This window comes from Callithrix jacchus, chromosome 14 (genome assembly GCF_049354715.1).
Source record: "Callithrix jacchus isolate 240 chromosome 14, calJac240_pri, whole genome shotgun sequence".
Classification (NCBI taxonomy): domain Eukaryota; kingdom Metazoa; phylum Chordata; class Mammalia; order Primates; family Cebidae; genus Callithrix; species Callithrix jacchus.
The window spans coordinates 4,747,572-4,762,787 of record NC_133515.1 but is presented as its reverse complement, the minus strand read 5'-3'; the positions used below and the strand labels follow the sequence as shown (position 1 = coordinate 4,762,787).

At 44.2% G+C, this 15,216-nt stretch overlaps 1 pseudogene; it reads left to right on the top strand.

Moving 5' to 3' along the window:
* Positions 1-12,446: 12,446 nt before the first annotated feature.
* LOC100392433 (caprin-1 pseudogene) lies at positions 12,447-14,574 on the top strand (annotated as a pseudogene).
* The last annotated feature ends 642 nt before the right edge of the window (positions 14,575-15,216 follow it).

Genomic DNA, 15,216 nt, shown 5'->3' with positions numbered 1-15,216 from the left:
CTCCCAAAATGCTGGAATTTCAGGTGTGAGCCACTGTGCCTGGCCTTTATAATTTCTTGGAAAAGGAAGAGGGAGAGAGAGAGAAAAGGCGGAGAAAGATTGAGTTGAAATGCACTAAGTGCAAGGCACTGTGATGAAGACAGAAATATGGTTTTTTTGCCCTTGGAATCTCCTATTTGGATGAAGAAAACAGATGCAGTATATTGGGCTTCCACCATGTATCCCAAGCAGTTATGAAACAGGGTCTGTGCCTATTGGCATGAATGGGGCTTTAGGCATATTAGGAAATTCCAGTGTTCTTTACCCTAAAGAGGCAGCAGCCAATGGATGGTCCTCACACATGTGGCTTCCAGCTTGACTTCCTATGTTGGGTATTGATAAAGACTCCCAATACTGATTCTCCAAAAACAAGGAATGAAGAATGGAAATATGGAGAGCCAAAGAGGGATCAATGAGGCTGTAGATGGTTCCAGAAGACAGGATACTGTCTGGCCTCACCAGAGATTATTGTCATTTCTAATAAATGGTTAATGGGCTCATATTCCTCCAAGAATGCAATTGTATCTTACCTGCCCCCCTAGTGGATGCCCACCTACCTGTCCAGGTAATCAATTACTCAGTATCTGCTTGATAAACTCTGAAAACAGGTTGTTCTAAGGGAGAAAATCTCTTTCTGACAGGGAGCCAAGACCAATCTGAATCTCAAGAATGTCTTCCCACTGTCCAGCCCTCTGGAGGCTGAAAACAAGACTCAACTTTCTGTCACCTGATGAGATTTTAAACCTACTGTGAAGGCTGGGTGGAGCACTCACAACTGTAATTCCAGTGCTTCTGGAGGACAAGGTGGGAGGATGCTTGAGGCCACGAGTCTGAAATCAGACTGGGCAAAATAGTGACACCTCTGGCTGGGTGTGGTGGTCATGCCTATAATCCCAGCTTCTTGGGAGGTCAAGGAGGCTAGATCGCCTGAGGTCAGGAGTTCAAGACCAGTCTGGGCAACATGGTGAAACCCCGTATCTACCAAAAATACAAAAAATTTGATGGGCATGGTGGTGCATACCTGTAATCACAGCTACTTGGAAGCTGAGGCAGCAAAACTGCTTGAACCTGGGAGCTGGAGAGTTGCAGTGAGCTGAGACTGTGCCACTACACTCCAGCCTGGGAGACAATGAAAGACAGAGAAAGACTCTGTCTCAAAAAAACAGCAAAAAAAAAAAAAAACCAAGTAGTGAGACCTTGTCTCTAAAAAACAAAATATTTAAAAACTACCCTGGTTGCAGACCCCTGTCTCTAAAAAAAAAAATTAAGCTCCAGGATGCCTAAAATTCAGTGGACCCCTTTAAGCTTGAACACGGCTGCCATGACTGTGAGGGAAACAAATTCTATTCCAGGAGCAGCACCTTGATCAGTGGAAAGAATTCATCTCTGCCACCTGGAGAAAAGGTGAACTTTCTTGGCTAGAGAAGCCCTGTGCCACTTCCTGCAGGATGTAGCATATATTGCTGACAATTTTAATCTAGTGTGTCTTTTTTTCTCCCATTTTTTTTTAGAGTCAGTGTCTTGTTCTGTCACCTAGACTGGAGTGCAGTGATTCAATTATAGCTCACTGCAGACTTAAACTCCGAGGCTCAAATACTTCTCCTACCTCAGCCTCCCCTGTAGGTGAGGCTACAGGTGCACATACTGATACAGGAGTTAAGAAAAAATTACATAGGCAGATAGTGAAGGCAAGGAAGCCCTCGGTAAGGTTTTCCTTTTAATGAAGAGCAAGTCCTCAGTAAGGTTTTACTTTTAATGAAAAACAGTCCCCAAAAGAGCAGCCTACAAAATTAAGCTGCAGACAGAGACAAGCAAGCTGGAACCTTGCACAGGTAAATGCCAGCAGCTGTGCCAATAGGAAAAGGCTACCTGGGTCTAGGCACGTCCAACATAAAGGCTCCATCTTCCCTTCTCCTTGCCAAATTATGTGGACAAGTAAGGAGAAGACAGTATGGTGCCAGCCAGGCAAATACCCCATTTGCATAAGATTAGGATGGGGTGACAAGACTCCCCCATGCACTATGTAAATGTCAAACCTGGTGGAACAAATCTGTGTGTCTTATGAAAATCAGACACTGTCTTTTCTTTTTTTTTTCTTTTCCCTGTTTTATTTTATTTCATTTTAGGTTTAGGGGTACATGTGCAGAACATGCAAGATAGCTGCATAGGTACACACATGGCAGTGTGTTTGGCTATCTTCCTCTCCTTCACCCACATTTGGCATTTCTCCCCAGGCTATCCCTCCCAAGCTCCCCCCCACCATCCCTCCCCTATTCCCCCCAATAGACCCCAGTGTGTAGTACTCCCTTCCCTGTGTCCATGTGTTCTCATTTTTCATCACCCACCTATGAGTGAGAATATGCGATATTTCATTTTCTGTTCTTGTGTCAGTTTGCTGAGAATGATGTTTTCCAGATTCATCCATGTTCCTACAAAAGGACACGAACTCATCATGTTTTATTGCTGCATAATATTCCATGGTGTATATGTGCCACATTTTCCCAATCCAGTCTATCATTGATGGGCATTTAGGGTGGATCCAGGTTTTTGCTATTGTAAAAAGTGCTGCAATGACCATTCGTGTGCATGTGTCCTTAGAGTAGAACGATTTATAGTCTTTTGGATATATACCCAGTAATGGGATTGCTGGGTCAAATGGAATTTCTATTTCTAAGGCCTTGAGGAATCGCCACACTGTCTTCCACAATGGTTGAACTAATTTACACTCCCACCAACAGTGTAAAAGTGTTTCTATTTCTCCACATCCGCTCCAGCATCTGTTGTCTCCAGAGTTTTTAATGATCACCATTCTAACTGGCGTCAGATGGTATCTCAATGTGGTTTTGATTTGCATCTCTCTAATGACCAGTGATGATGAGCATTTTTTTCATATGTTTCTTGGCCTCGTGTGTCTTCTTTTGTAAAGTGTCTGTTCATATTCTTTGCCCAATTTTGAATGGGCTTGTTTGTTTTTTTCCTGTAAATCTGTTTGAGTTCTTTGTAAATTCTGGATATCAGCCCTTTGTCAGATGGGTAAACTTCAAAAATTTTTTCCCATTCTGTTGGTTGCCAATTCACTCTAGTGACTGTTTCTTTTGCCGTGCAGAAGCTGTGGAGTTTGATTAGGTCCAATTTGTCTATTTTGGCTTTTGTTGCCAATGCTTTTTGTGTTTTGGTCATGAAGTCCTTGCCTACTCCTAAATGGTTTTGCCTAGATTTTCTTCTAGGGTTTTTTTGGTGCCAGGTCTCATCCTGATACCAAAACCCGGTAGAGACTCAACAAGAAAAGAAAACTTCAGGCCAATATCCATGATGAACATAGATGAAAAAATCTTCAATAAAATTCTGGCAAGCCGATTGCAACAGCACATCAAAAAACTTATCCATCATGATCAAGTAGGATTCATCCCGGGGATGCAAGGCTGGTTCAACATACGCAAGTCTATCAACGTAATTCACCACATAAACAGAACCAAAAACAAAGACCACATGATTATCTCAATTGACACAGAGAAGGCATTTGACAAAATTCAGCAGCTCTTTATGCTAAAAATCCTCAATAAACTCTGTATTGATGGAACGTACCTCAAAGTAATAAAAGCTATTTACGACAAACCAACAGCCAATATCATACTGAATGGGCAAACCTGGAAGAAATCTGGCACTAGACAAGGATGCCCTCTTTCACCACTCCTATTCAATATAGTACTGGAAGTTCTAGCCAGAGCAATCAGGCAAGAAAAAGAAACAAAGGGTATTCAAAGAGGAAAGGTGGAAGCCAAATTGTCTCTATTTGCAGACGACATGATAGTATACCTAGAAGACCCCGTCGCCTCAGCCAAAAATCTCCTGAAACTGATAAGCAACTCCAGCAAAGTCTCAGGTTATAAAACCAATGTGCAAAAATCACAAGCATTCCTATACACCAACAACAGACTTAAAGAGAGCCAAATCAAGAACGAACTGCCATTCGCAATTGCTACAAAAAGAATAAAATACCTAGGAATAAAACTTACAAGGAATGTAAGAGACCTCTTCAAGGAAAACTACAAACCACTGCTCAACGAAATCAGAGAGGACACAAACAGACGGAGAAACAGTCTATGCTCATGGTTAGGAAGAATCAATATCGTGAAAATGGTTCTACTGTCCAAAGTAATTTACAGAATCAATGCTATCCCCATCAAGGTACCATTGACTTTCTTCACAGAACTGGAAAAAAAACATCATGAACTTCATATGGAACCAAAAGAGAGCTCGCATAGCCAAGTCAATTCTAAGCAAAAAGAACACAGCGGGAGGCATGACACTACCAGACTTCAAACTATACTACAAGGCTACAGTAATCAAAACAGCATAGTACTGGTACCAAAACAGAGATATAGACCAATGGAACAGAATAGAAGCATTGGAGGCAACACAACATATCTACAACCATACAATCTTTGATAAACCTGACAAAAACAAGCCATGGGGAAAGGATTCCCTGTTTAATAAATGGTGTTGGGAAAACTGGCTAGCCATGTGCAGAAAGCAGAAACTGGACCCCTTCCTGATACTTTACACTAAAATTAACTCCAGTTGGATTAAAGACTTAAAGATATTGTCTTTTCAAGTCTACCTTTAAAATCTGATGGAGTCTCAGGGCTGTATTTTCTTTTTCAGATACCCCTCTCTCTCACAATGGAGAAAGACCTGTTTGCCTTTCTCTTTCCTTTTTTTGAGGCAAAGCCTTTTCTGTCACCCAGGCTGGAGTGCAGTGGAGCGGTCTCAGCTCACTACAACCTCTGCCTCTCAGGTTCAAGCAGTTCTCCTATCTCAGCCTCCTTAGTAGCTAGGATTATAGGCACCCACCACCACACCTGGCTAATTTTTTTGTATTTTTAGTAGAGACGAGGTTTCACCATGTTGATCAGCCTGGTCTCAAACTCCTGACCTCATGATCCACCCACTTTGGTCTTTCAAAGTGCTGGTATTACAGGTGTGAGCCACCACACCCAATCTCCTTTCTCTTTTTTTCTGCTTATTAACCCTCCACTCCTAAACTCACTCCTCATGTGTATCAGCATCCTTAATCTTCTTGGTGTGAGACAATGAACCCTGGGTATTTACCCCCGACAATGACCCCACTGCAGTACCACTATGCCCAGCTAAATTTTTTTTCCTTTGTAGAGATGAGATCTTACTATATAACCCAGGCTGGTAGTATTTCTTAAGTAGAGTAATAGGTGGCATCCTTCTAAAAGAAAAAAAATTAAAAGTCTCACGGACCCTCAGGGCTGACCTAATTTATTTTTTGCTATCATGTTTCTCAAATACATGTCCACATAAAATGACTTCTACTCTATTGCTACTATAAAATAAGAATAAATTGATTGGTCGATATGAACAAATCTACATAGCAGATAAAATTTCATTCAACAGCATTCATTTAACCTGGTGGCACTGTTGCTCACTGAAATGGAATCCTTGCTACTTCAGATGTGAACGTGACACCAATTGAGCCAGCAGAGGTTCTTCTGTGCTTCATGATCACCTGATTCTCCCTCTAGTTTCCTGTACTTCTATGAAGTATTTCTGAATCATTTAATCACCATTCATCCATTCACCCCATATTTATTCAGCATTTACTTTCTCTCAAGGGAGTGACTAAGGGTAAATTGGTAAGCAGAGAGGATAAAAATCCTGCTCTCTGGGAATTCATATTCTAGTAGCTTTCCTGCGTGAAAAATACATTTATATTAAAATCTCCACCCTTGGCTGGATGCAGTGGCTCATGCCTCTAATCCCAGCATTTTCAGAGGTCATGGCAAGTGGATCACCTGAGGTCAAGAGTTCAAGACCAGCCTGTCCAACACAGTGAAATCCTGTTTCTCCTAAAAATACAAAAGTTAGCTGGGCGTGGGGGCATGTACCTATAATCCCACCTACTCAGGAGGCTGAGGCAGAGGTTACAGTGAGCTGAGATTGCCCCACCACTGCACTCCAATCTGGGCGAAAAGAGTGAAACTCTGCTTCAAAAAAAAAAGTCACTACTCTCTTCTTCTCTTTACTACAGTTCCCATAGAACAACTTAGCCCCAGGGATGTTGGCACCCAAATGTCCTAAAGCCATGTTCAGTACCCACCTGGGCCATCCAGGCAATGTAGATGTTTATATTAACTTCTTTTTTTGATACGGGGTCTTACTCTGTCACCCAGGCAGAGTACAATGGCATGTTCTTGGCTCACTGCAACCTCTGCCTCCTGGAGTCAAGCAATTCTCCTGCCTCAGCCTCCTGAGTAGCTGGGGCTACAGGCGTGCACCACCATGCCAGGCTAATTTTTATATTTTTAGTAGAGATGGGGTTTCACCACCATGTTGGCCAGGCTGGTCTTGAAATCCCGACCTAAAGTGAACAGCCTGCCTCGATCTCCCAATATGCTGGGATTACAGGGGTGAGTCACTGTACCTGACCTAATTTCTGATAGTCACCCAAATAAAGACAAAAACACTTTGAAAATCTTACAGACATCATGTACATGCAGAAGTCAGAGCCTTCACCATGCACACTGGCTCACGCCTGTAATTCCAGCACTTTGGGAGGATGAGGTGTGTGGATCATGAGGTCAAGAGATCAAGACCATCCTGGTCAACATGGTGAAACCACATCTCTACTAAAAATACAAAAAATTAGCTGGGCATGGTGGTGCATGCCTGTAATCCCAGCTACTCATGAGGCTGAGGCAGAAGAATTGCCTGAACCCAGGAGGCGGAGGTTTTGGTGAGCCAAGATCATTCCATTGCACTCCAGCCTGGGTAACAAAAGCGAAACTCCGTCTCAAAAAACAAAACCATAACCACAAGTTAATCACAAGAGAAACATCAGACAAATTCCAGTACAGGGGCATCCTGCAAAATATCAGTACTCCTCAAAACATCAGATCATTAAAAACAAGAAAACCTTGAGAAAATGTTGCCTCTTAACCAAGAGGCACCTACAGAGACATGCCAGATAAATGTAGTACAGTATCCTGAATGGGATTTGGAAGAAAAAAAATATATTAGAATTAAAGTCAAGAAAATCTGAATAAATGACAGGCTTCAGTTAATAATGATGTATCATTCAGCCCAGTCAACATGGTGAAACCCCATCTCTACTGAAAATACAGAAATTAGCCAGGCATGTGGATTCACACTTGCAATCCCAGCTACTCAAGAGACTGAAGCAGGAGAATCACTTGAACCTGGGAGGTGGAAATTGCAGTGAGCGGAGATTGTGCCATTGCACTCGAGTCTGGGTGACACAGTGAGACTCTGTTAAAAAAAAGTATCAACATTGGTTTATTGATTCTAACAAATACATCTAACTCATGTAAGATTTTTATGACAGAGAAAGTTTGCATGTGTTGTGGTGGGGGTAAATTATGAGAACTCTTTGTACAGTCTCATTCAATTTTTCTGTAAATCTAAAACTGTTCTAAAACAAAGTCTAATACTAATTTTGAAAAGCTTTCCATAGGCATTGTGTCACGCAATCATCTCAGGCAGCCCCAACCAATTCTGGACACAAGGGTCTCAGAAGTGGTTATCCATTTGCCCAAGAGATATTACTGCCACTTCTAACACTCTGCCATTATTAGCTATCACAAAGGAACTGGTAGCCTTGGGGTGTTCTCAGCAGAGCCATAAAGGTGGAGAGATACAGACAGTTTAGCCAATACCGTTAATAGCTATTGCAGAAAAGGCAGCTGGGACTTGGATTTGTGGGAATCCATCTTTCTGCTCCCTTAGAGAATAAGACGATGTGTAAGAGACTGCTGGCTGTCTACTCAAGTTCCCCTACTTCTTGGGTTAGACAACCCATATTGCTGAGTTCAGCAATGCATGCAGCTGGAAAACCACACTTGCTGGCCTCCCTTGCAGACAGAGGTGGCCAATGATGTCACTGGGCTGGTAAGTAGATGTCAATGGGTTGAATTATAAGAATGGTCTTTAAAGGAGATAATTCAGCTGGCTGATACACCCTTTGGCCCTTGCCCTTTTTTTTTTACTGCTACCTGGAATACAGACGTAATGGCTGGAGCTACAGCAGCCAACTTTCAAACCATTTTGGAAAGAAAAATGTGACTTTGAAGTGGTGCAGCAGAAATTGCAAGGATCCTGATGAAGCTACCATACTAACTCAGTCTTGCTTACTCAAGAATTTCTTTACATGAGAGAAAACTAAAGTGAAAAAATAAACCTTTGGTTTATGCCACAGTCATTTGGGTTTCTTCATATATACCATTGAATATCACCTTTACTGAACCAGGAGCAAGATTTCTGCTGATTCAGAAATAGTGTGATCTAAAATTTGAGTGCAATGGTTTGACTTGAAGATGAAGATGTAGTGTTGTGTGGGAACATTGTGGAGCTCATAATTTTGTAGGCAAGTTAGGAATAAATCAGCCACTGCAATGCACAAAAGCCACTTACTGAAGCAGAAAAAACACTCTGTTGAATCCACAGCCTGAGTAGAGTCAGGCCAGAGGAGAGAAGATTCTTCCATGCTGTAGTTAGGCGGCATGAGGACACATGGACCAGGCCAGGTACAAGATGAAACAAGAAAAGAACTTCTCAGTAGACAAGTTCCCAACAATTTCAGTGTCAGGAGAGTTAACATGGAGGAGAGCCCAGGCGGGGCCAGACTCCCTTGGGCCAATGTACATTGAATAGTTTGAGGCTAGGTCTATGCTATGCATTCTAAGACTGGAGCCACCATGAATAGACATGGCTCAATTTACTTTCAAAGTAAGTGGAAACATGTGATATCATTTTCCCCAACAGAGGCCAGGCACAGTGGCTCACACCTGTAATCCCATCACATTGGGAGGCCTAGGTGGATGGACCACTTGCGGTCGGATGTTTGAGTCCAGCCTGGTCAACATAGTGAAACCAAAAATACAAATATTAGCCAGGCGTGGTGGTGCATGTCTGTAGTTTCAGCTACTCTAGAGGCTGAGGCAGAAGAATTGCTTGAACCCAGAAGGTAGAGGTTGCAGTGAGTCGAGCTCACGCCACTGCACTCCAGCCAGAGCAATACACTCTCTCTCTCTCTCTCTCTCTCTCTCTCTATATATATATATATATATATATATATATATATATATATATATATATATAATTTTCCCCAAGAGAATATGAGTATATATCATAGGCAGCTCTTTGGGGCTGTGCTTTTGTGGGAGTGAGTTTGCCTAGACCACACTCCCTTTCTCCTTCTCGGCTGGATGCAGACAACAGACAACAACAGGGCCTTAGGGGATAGTAGAGCCGTAAGGGGGAAGGAATCTAAGTCCCTAAATATCCACATGAAAGATACCCTCCTCATTGACCTGAATATCACACCAGGATTGTTTTGTTGAGCCATTTCATCATTAAGGTTATTTGTCACTGCACTTCAGCCTGCTCTAGCTAACACATCTTTTACATATTATCAGTTATCTATATCTGCATAATAAATTCTCCCACAATCCAATGACTTAAAGCCACAGTGTTGATCATCTCACAGTCTCAGGGGGTTATTTCCTGAAGGCAGCTTTGGGGAGTCCTTTCCTTCAGGGCTCTCCCCAGGTGCTATTGATATGTTGGCTATAGCTGGAGACATTTCAAAGCTTAAATGAGGGAAGATTCCTTTCCAAGACCCACATTGTTGGGATAATTCCATTGGCCTGAGAGTCTCTGTTCTTTGCTGGCCATTGGTCAGAAGCCAAAGGCCTGAGTTCTTCACCATGTGGGCCTGTTTGTAAGGCAGCTCATGACGTGATGGTTCTATCAAAGCAAGTGAACAAGAAGCACGCATGAGAACAGTTGGCCTGATGGAAATCAGTCTTGTGTAGCCAAATCTCAGAAGTGAAATCCCATACTTTTGCCATGATCTTTTTGCTAGAAGCAAGTCTCCTGCTTTGGCCCATCTCAGAGGGAGATGTTAGAGAGGGGTGTGAATAACCAGAGGCAGCACTCACTGGGAGCCATTTCAAAAGCTGTGTCTACCACAGGGCAGGGTGGCTCATGCCTGTAACTCCAGCACTTTGGGAGGTCAAGATGGATAGACTCAGGAGTTCAAGACCAACCTGGGCAACATAGTAAGACCTTGTCTCCACAACAAATACAAAAATGAGCCAAGTGTGGTGGCGTATGCCTGTGGTCCCAGCTACTCCGGAGGCTGAGTTGAGAGGATCTCTGGAGCTTAGGAAGTCCAAGCTGCAGTGAGCTGTGATAGCACTACTGCAGTGCAGCCTGGGTGACGGAGCAGAGCCATCTCAAAAAACAAATGAAAGCAAACAAACAAAACCCCACCCTGTCTTCCACACATCATAGTATCACAAGAAACCTGTTTACATACAAGATTTAATCTAATTTGTAGAGGCCCATTTAAACAAGAAAACAGATTCGGAGAGCTTCCGTGCCTTACCCCAGGTGGCTCGAGTCACCAGTGATAGAGGGAGAATGTTGTGTAAGATGCTGGCACCTGTAATTTCTACACCACCACCCATGGTGCAAGCTGCATTGTGCCCTGTGGGGAGGCTGCCTGGAGGAGGAGTCACAAAAGGGCCTTCAGTATTTGAGTATGGAAGCTATGAAGAAAGAGGCTGCCACTCTCTGCAATCCCTGTGGGTTCCTGGGTTTCATGAGCTGCAGAGAAGACCTCAGCCTCAAAGAGCTGCAGGCTTAGGAGGAAGTCGTGTGTGTGTGTGTGTGTGTGTGTGTGTGTGTGTGTGTGTGTGTGTGTGTAAAACAGATGGGGGAGAGGAAAAAGAAGTGAGAGAGGCAAATAAGGGAAGGAGGAGAAAAGAGATAAAGAGATACAGATAAAAAGTAAAGAGTGACAGGGAGAGATAAATGAAATTACACATAAAAATAGAGACAAGAGAGAAATATTTAGAGAGAAAGCCAAAAAGAGAGAAGGAAGGCAGGAAGGGAGGAAGGAAGGAAGGAAAGAAAGAGAGAAGGAAGGGAGGAAGGAAGGAAAGATGAAAAATGAGAGGAAAAGGATATAAAGGAAAGGAAGAAGGAAGGAAGTAAAAAGAAGGGAGGTAGGTAAGCAAAAAGCGAGGCAGGAAGAAAGTAAAGGAGAAGAAAATTGAAGAGAGGAAGGAGGGAGGAAAGGAAGCAATAAAGGAATAAAAGAAGGAAGAAAAAAAGTGAAGCAGGGAAGGAAGAAAGGAAGGTGGGAAGAAAAGGAGGAATAAGAGAGAAGAAAGGAAGGAAGAAGGAGCAGGAGGTAAGGAAGGAAGGAAGAATGGAGGCAGAATAAGGAGGAGGAGGGAAGGAAGGAAGGAAAGGGGAGGAAGGGAGAAGGAGGAGGAGGTAGGGAGAAGGAGGAGGAGGGAAGGAAGGAAGAAAGGAAAGAAGGAAGGAAGGAGGGAGGGAGGAGAAGGAGGAGGAGGAGGGAAGGAAGGAAGGAAGGGGGAGGGAGGGAGGGATAAGGAGGAGGAGGGAGGGAGAAGGAGGAGGAGGAGGGAGGGAGGGAGGGAGAAGGAGGAGGAGGAGGGAGGGAGAAGAAGGAGGAGGGAAGGAAGGAAGGAGAGAAGGGAGCAAGGGAGGAATTCTGGGAGTGCCAGGGCTACACAGACAGCAGGCTGTGGGTCTGTCCGGGTGGGCCACGCGTTGGCAGTACCCAGACCCGGGTGGAGGCACTACATCTTCCATGGGCAGGAACGGCCAGGGACTCCCATGAGGTCCAGCACGCATGCTAAGCGAGCGACAGGCGCCTCTGAAGCATGATGCTCTGAAGCCCCCTGCTGGCACCCGGCCCTGAGGCCGCCCTCCAACCCCTGAAAGGAGGGCCTGCAGGAGGGTACGGAGGCTGCAGGGGTGTCTCCCGTGGCCCAGTGGCCATGAGGGTGTGGATGAGGGGTCAGAGGAGACCAGAGCTGGCCACACACTCCCTTCTGTTCCCTGGTCTGTGCTGCGACGAGTGGCACGAGCCCTGGGTTGGTCTTGTATCTCCAGGCATTTGGGGGCCTTCCAGAGTCAGGAGGAGGGCTTCAAACTAGAATTATCTGGGTGCGTTGGCCCACCTGTAGTCCTAGCTACCTAGGAGGCTAAAGTGAAAAATGCATCATTATAAAAAAATCTGTGATTTCACACTGTGAAATTGTATTAGTCCATTCTCACACTACTATAAAGATATCACCCAAGAGACTGTAGGATCGTTTGAGCCCAGGAGTTCGAGGCTGCTGTGGGCTATGATGGCACCGCTGCACTCCAGCCTGTGAGACAACATGCGGGCTTGTATTTAAAAAAAAAAAAAAAAGGCCAGACTTGGAGTGGCTCTCCATGCAGCGGGGACTGGGCAAAGTGGCCTGCGCCCACGAAGGCACCGCCACACTTGCCCCTACAGCTGCCCACTCGGGATCGCCGACTGCTTCCGCCGGCGCACAATGCCCTCGGCCACCAGCCACAGCGGGAGCGGCAGCAAGTCGTCGGGACTACCACCGGGTTGGGTTTCTCTGGGAGAGGGGTGGCTGCGGGAGCCGGGGCCTCCGGGCCAGCTTCTCAGCACCCTGTAACCGGTACTGGCACTGTGCAGACAGAGGCCATGAAGCAGATCCTAGGGGTGATTGACAAGAAACTTTGGAACCTGGAGAAGAAAAGAGGTAAGCTTGATGATTGCCAGGAACAAATGAACAAAGGGGAAAGCCATAATCAAGATCAGCTGGATGCTGTTTCTAATTACCAGGAAGTCACCAATAATTTGGAGTTTGCTAAAGAATTACAAAGGAGTTTCATGAGACTAAGTCAAGATATTCAGAAAACAATAAAGAAGACAGCACGTTGGGAGCAGCTTATGAGAGAAGCTGAACAGAAACCTTTAAAAAGTGTACATGAGCTACAGTATGTTTTGGACAAACTGGGAGATGATGAAGTTAGAACTGACCTGAAACAAGGTTTGAATGGAGTGCCTATGTTGTGAGAAGAGGAATTGTCATTGTTGGATGAATTCTATAAGTTAGTAGACCTTGAACGGGACATGAGCTTAAGGTTGAATGAACAGTATGAACATGCCTCCATTAACCTGTGGGACCTGCTGGAAGGCAAGGAAAAATCTGTATGTGGAACCACATAAAGTTCTAAAGGAAATTGTCAAATGTGTTTTTCAGTCAAACTACTTTGACAGCACCCACAACCACCAGAATGGGTTGTGTGAGGAAGAAGAGGCAACTTCAGCACCTACAGTTGAAGACCAGGTAGCTGAAGCTGAACCTGAGCCAGCAGAAGAGTACACTGAGCAAAATGAAGTTGAATCAACAGAGTATGTAAATAAACAGTTCATGGCAGAAACACAGTTCACCAGTGGTGAAAAGGAGCAGGTAGTTGACTGGACAGTTGAAACAGTTGAGGTGGTAAATTCACTCCAGCAGCAGCCTCAGGCTGCATCCCCTTCAGTACCACAGCCCAACTCTTTGACTAGAGTGGCTCAAGCAGATCCTCTTGTGAGAAGACAGTGAGTGCAAGACCTTATTGCACAGATGCAGGGACCCTATAATTTCATACAGGATTCAATGCTGGATTTTGAAAACAAGACACTTGATCTTGCCATTATATCTGCATAGCCTATGAATCCAGCACAAAACATGGGCATGCCCCAGCTGGTTTGCCCTCCAGATCATTCTGAATCTAGACTTGCTCAGCCTAATCAAGTTCCTGTACAACCAGAAGCTACAAGGTTCCTCTGGTGTCATCCACAAGCGAGGGGTATACGGCATCTCAACCCTTGTACCAGCCTTCTCATGCTACAGAGCAACGACCACAGAAGGAACCAATCAATCAGATTCAGGCAACAATCTCTTTAAATACAGACCAGACTACAGCATCATCATCCCTTTCTGCTGCTTCTCAGCCTCAAGTATTTTTAGCTGGGACAAGCAAACCTTTACATAGTGGTGGAATCAATGCAAATGCAGCTCCATTCCAATCCATGCAAATGGTGTTCAATAGGAATACCCGAGTTCCCCCTGTTAATGAACCAGCAACGTTAAAACAGCAAAATTAGTACCAGGTGAGTTATAACCAGAACTTTTCTAGTCAGCCTCACCAAGTAGAACAAACAGAGCTTCAGCAAGAACAGCTTCAAACAGTGGTGGGCACTTACCATTCTTGAACTGGTGGTTCACCGGACCAGTTCCATCAAGTGACTGGTGACCACCAGCAGCCTCCTCAGCAGAACACTGAATTTCCACGTAGCAGTCAGCCCTATTACAGTAGCCGTGGTGTTTCTCATGGAGGTTCCTGTGGTGCTAGAGGCTTGATGAATGGTACCGGGGCCTTGCCAAAGGATTCAGAGGAAGATATGATGGTTGCCACCCTTCATTTTCTAACACTCCAAACAGTGGTTATACACAGTCTCAGTTCAATGGTCCCCAGGATTACTCTGGCTATCAACGGGATGGATATCAGCAGGATTTAAAGCAAGGCTCTGGGCAGAGTGGACAACGGGGAGCCCCACAAGGTCAAGAGGGCCCCCAAGACTCAACAAAGAAATGCTGCAAATGAACACTTAGCAAGTGAATTAATCTGATTCACAGGATTATGTTTAATAGCCAAAAACACACTGGCCAGTGTACCATAATATGTTACCAGAAGAGTTATTAGCTATTTGTTCTCCCTTTCAAGAAACCTATTGTAAAGGGACTGTTTTCATCCCATAAAGACAGGACTACAAGTGTTAGCTTTATATTACCTGGATATGGAAGGAAATTATTTTTACTCTGCATGTCCTAAGTGTCATCTTGAGCCTTGTACATAATACTCAGATTCCTCACCCTTGCTAGGAGTAAAACAATATACTTTACAGGGTGCTAATTATCTCTACAGTTATTTGAAGTGGCTTGAAAAAGTCAAGATTGACTCTTTTGACATTGGATAAAACCTACATATCAGCCCTCGAGTTATTCAGTGGTAACTAACAAACTAAAATATTTCCCTAGAAAGGAAGATGAAAGGAGTGGAGTGTGGTTTGGCAGAACAACTGCATTTTACAGCTTTTCCAGTAAAATTGGAGCACTGAATGTTTAGATGCACATCAGATTATGCATGGGTCCTAATCACACATATAAGGGTGGTTATCAGCTTTGACACAGTACTGTTCATCTGGCCAAGCAACTGTGGTTTAAAAACACATGTAATGCACCCGAATGTTCATTGTAGCAC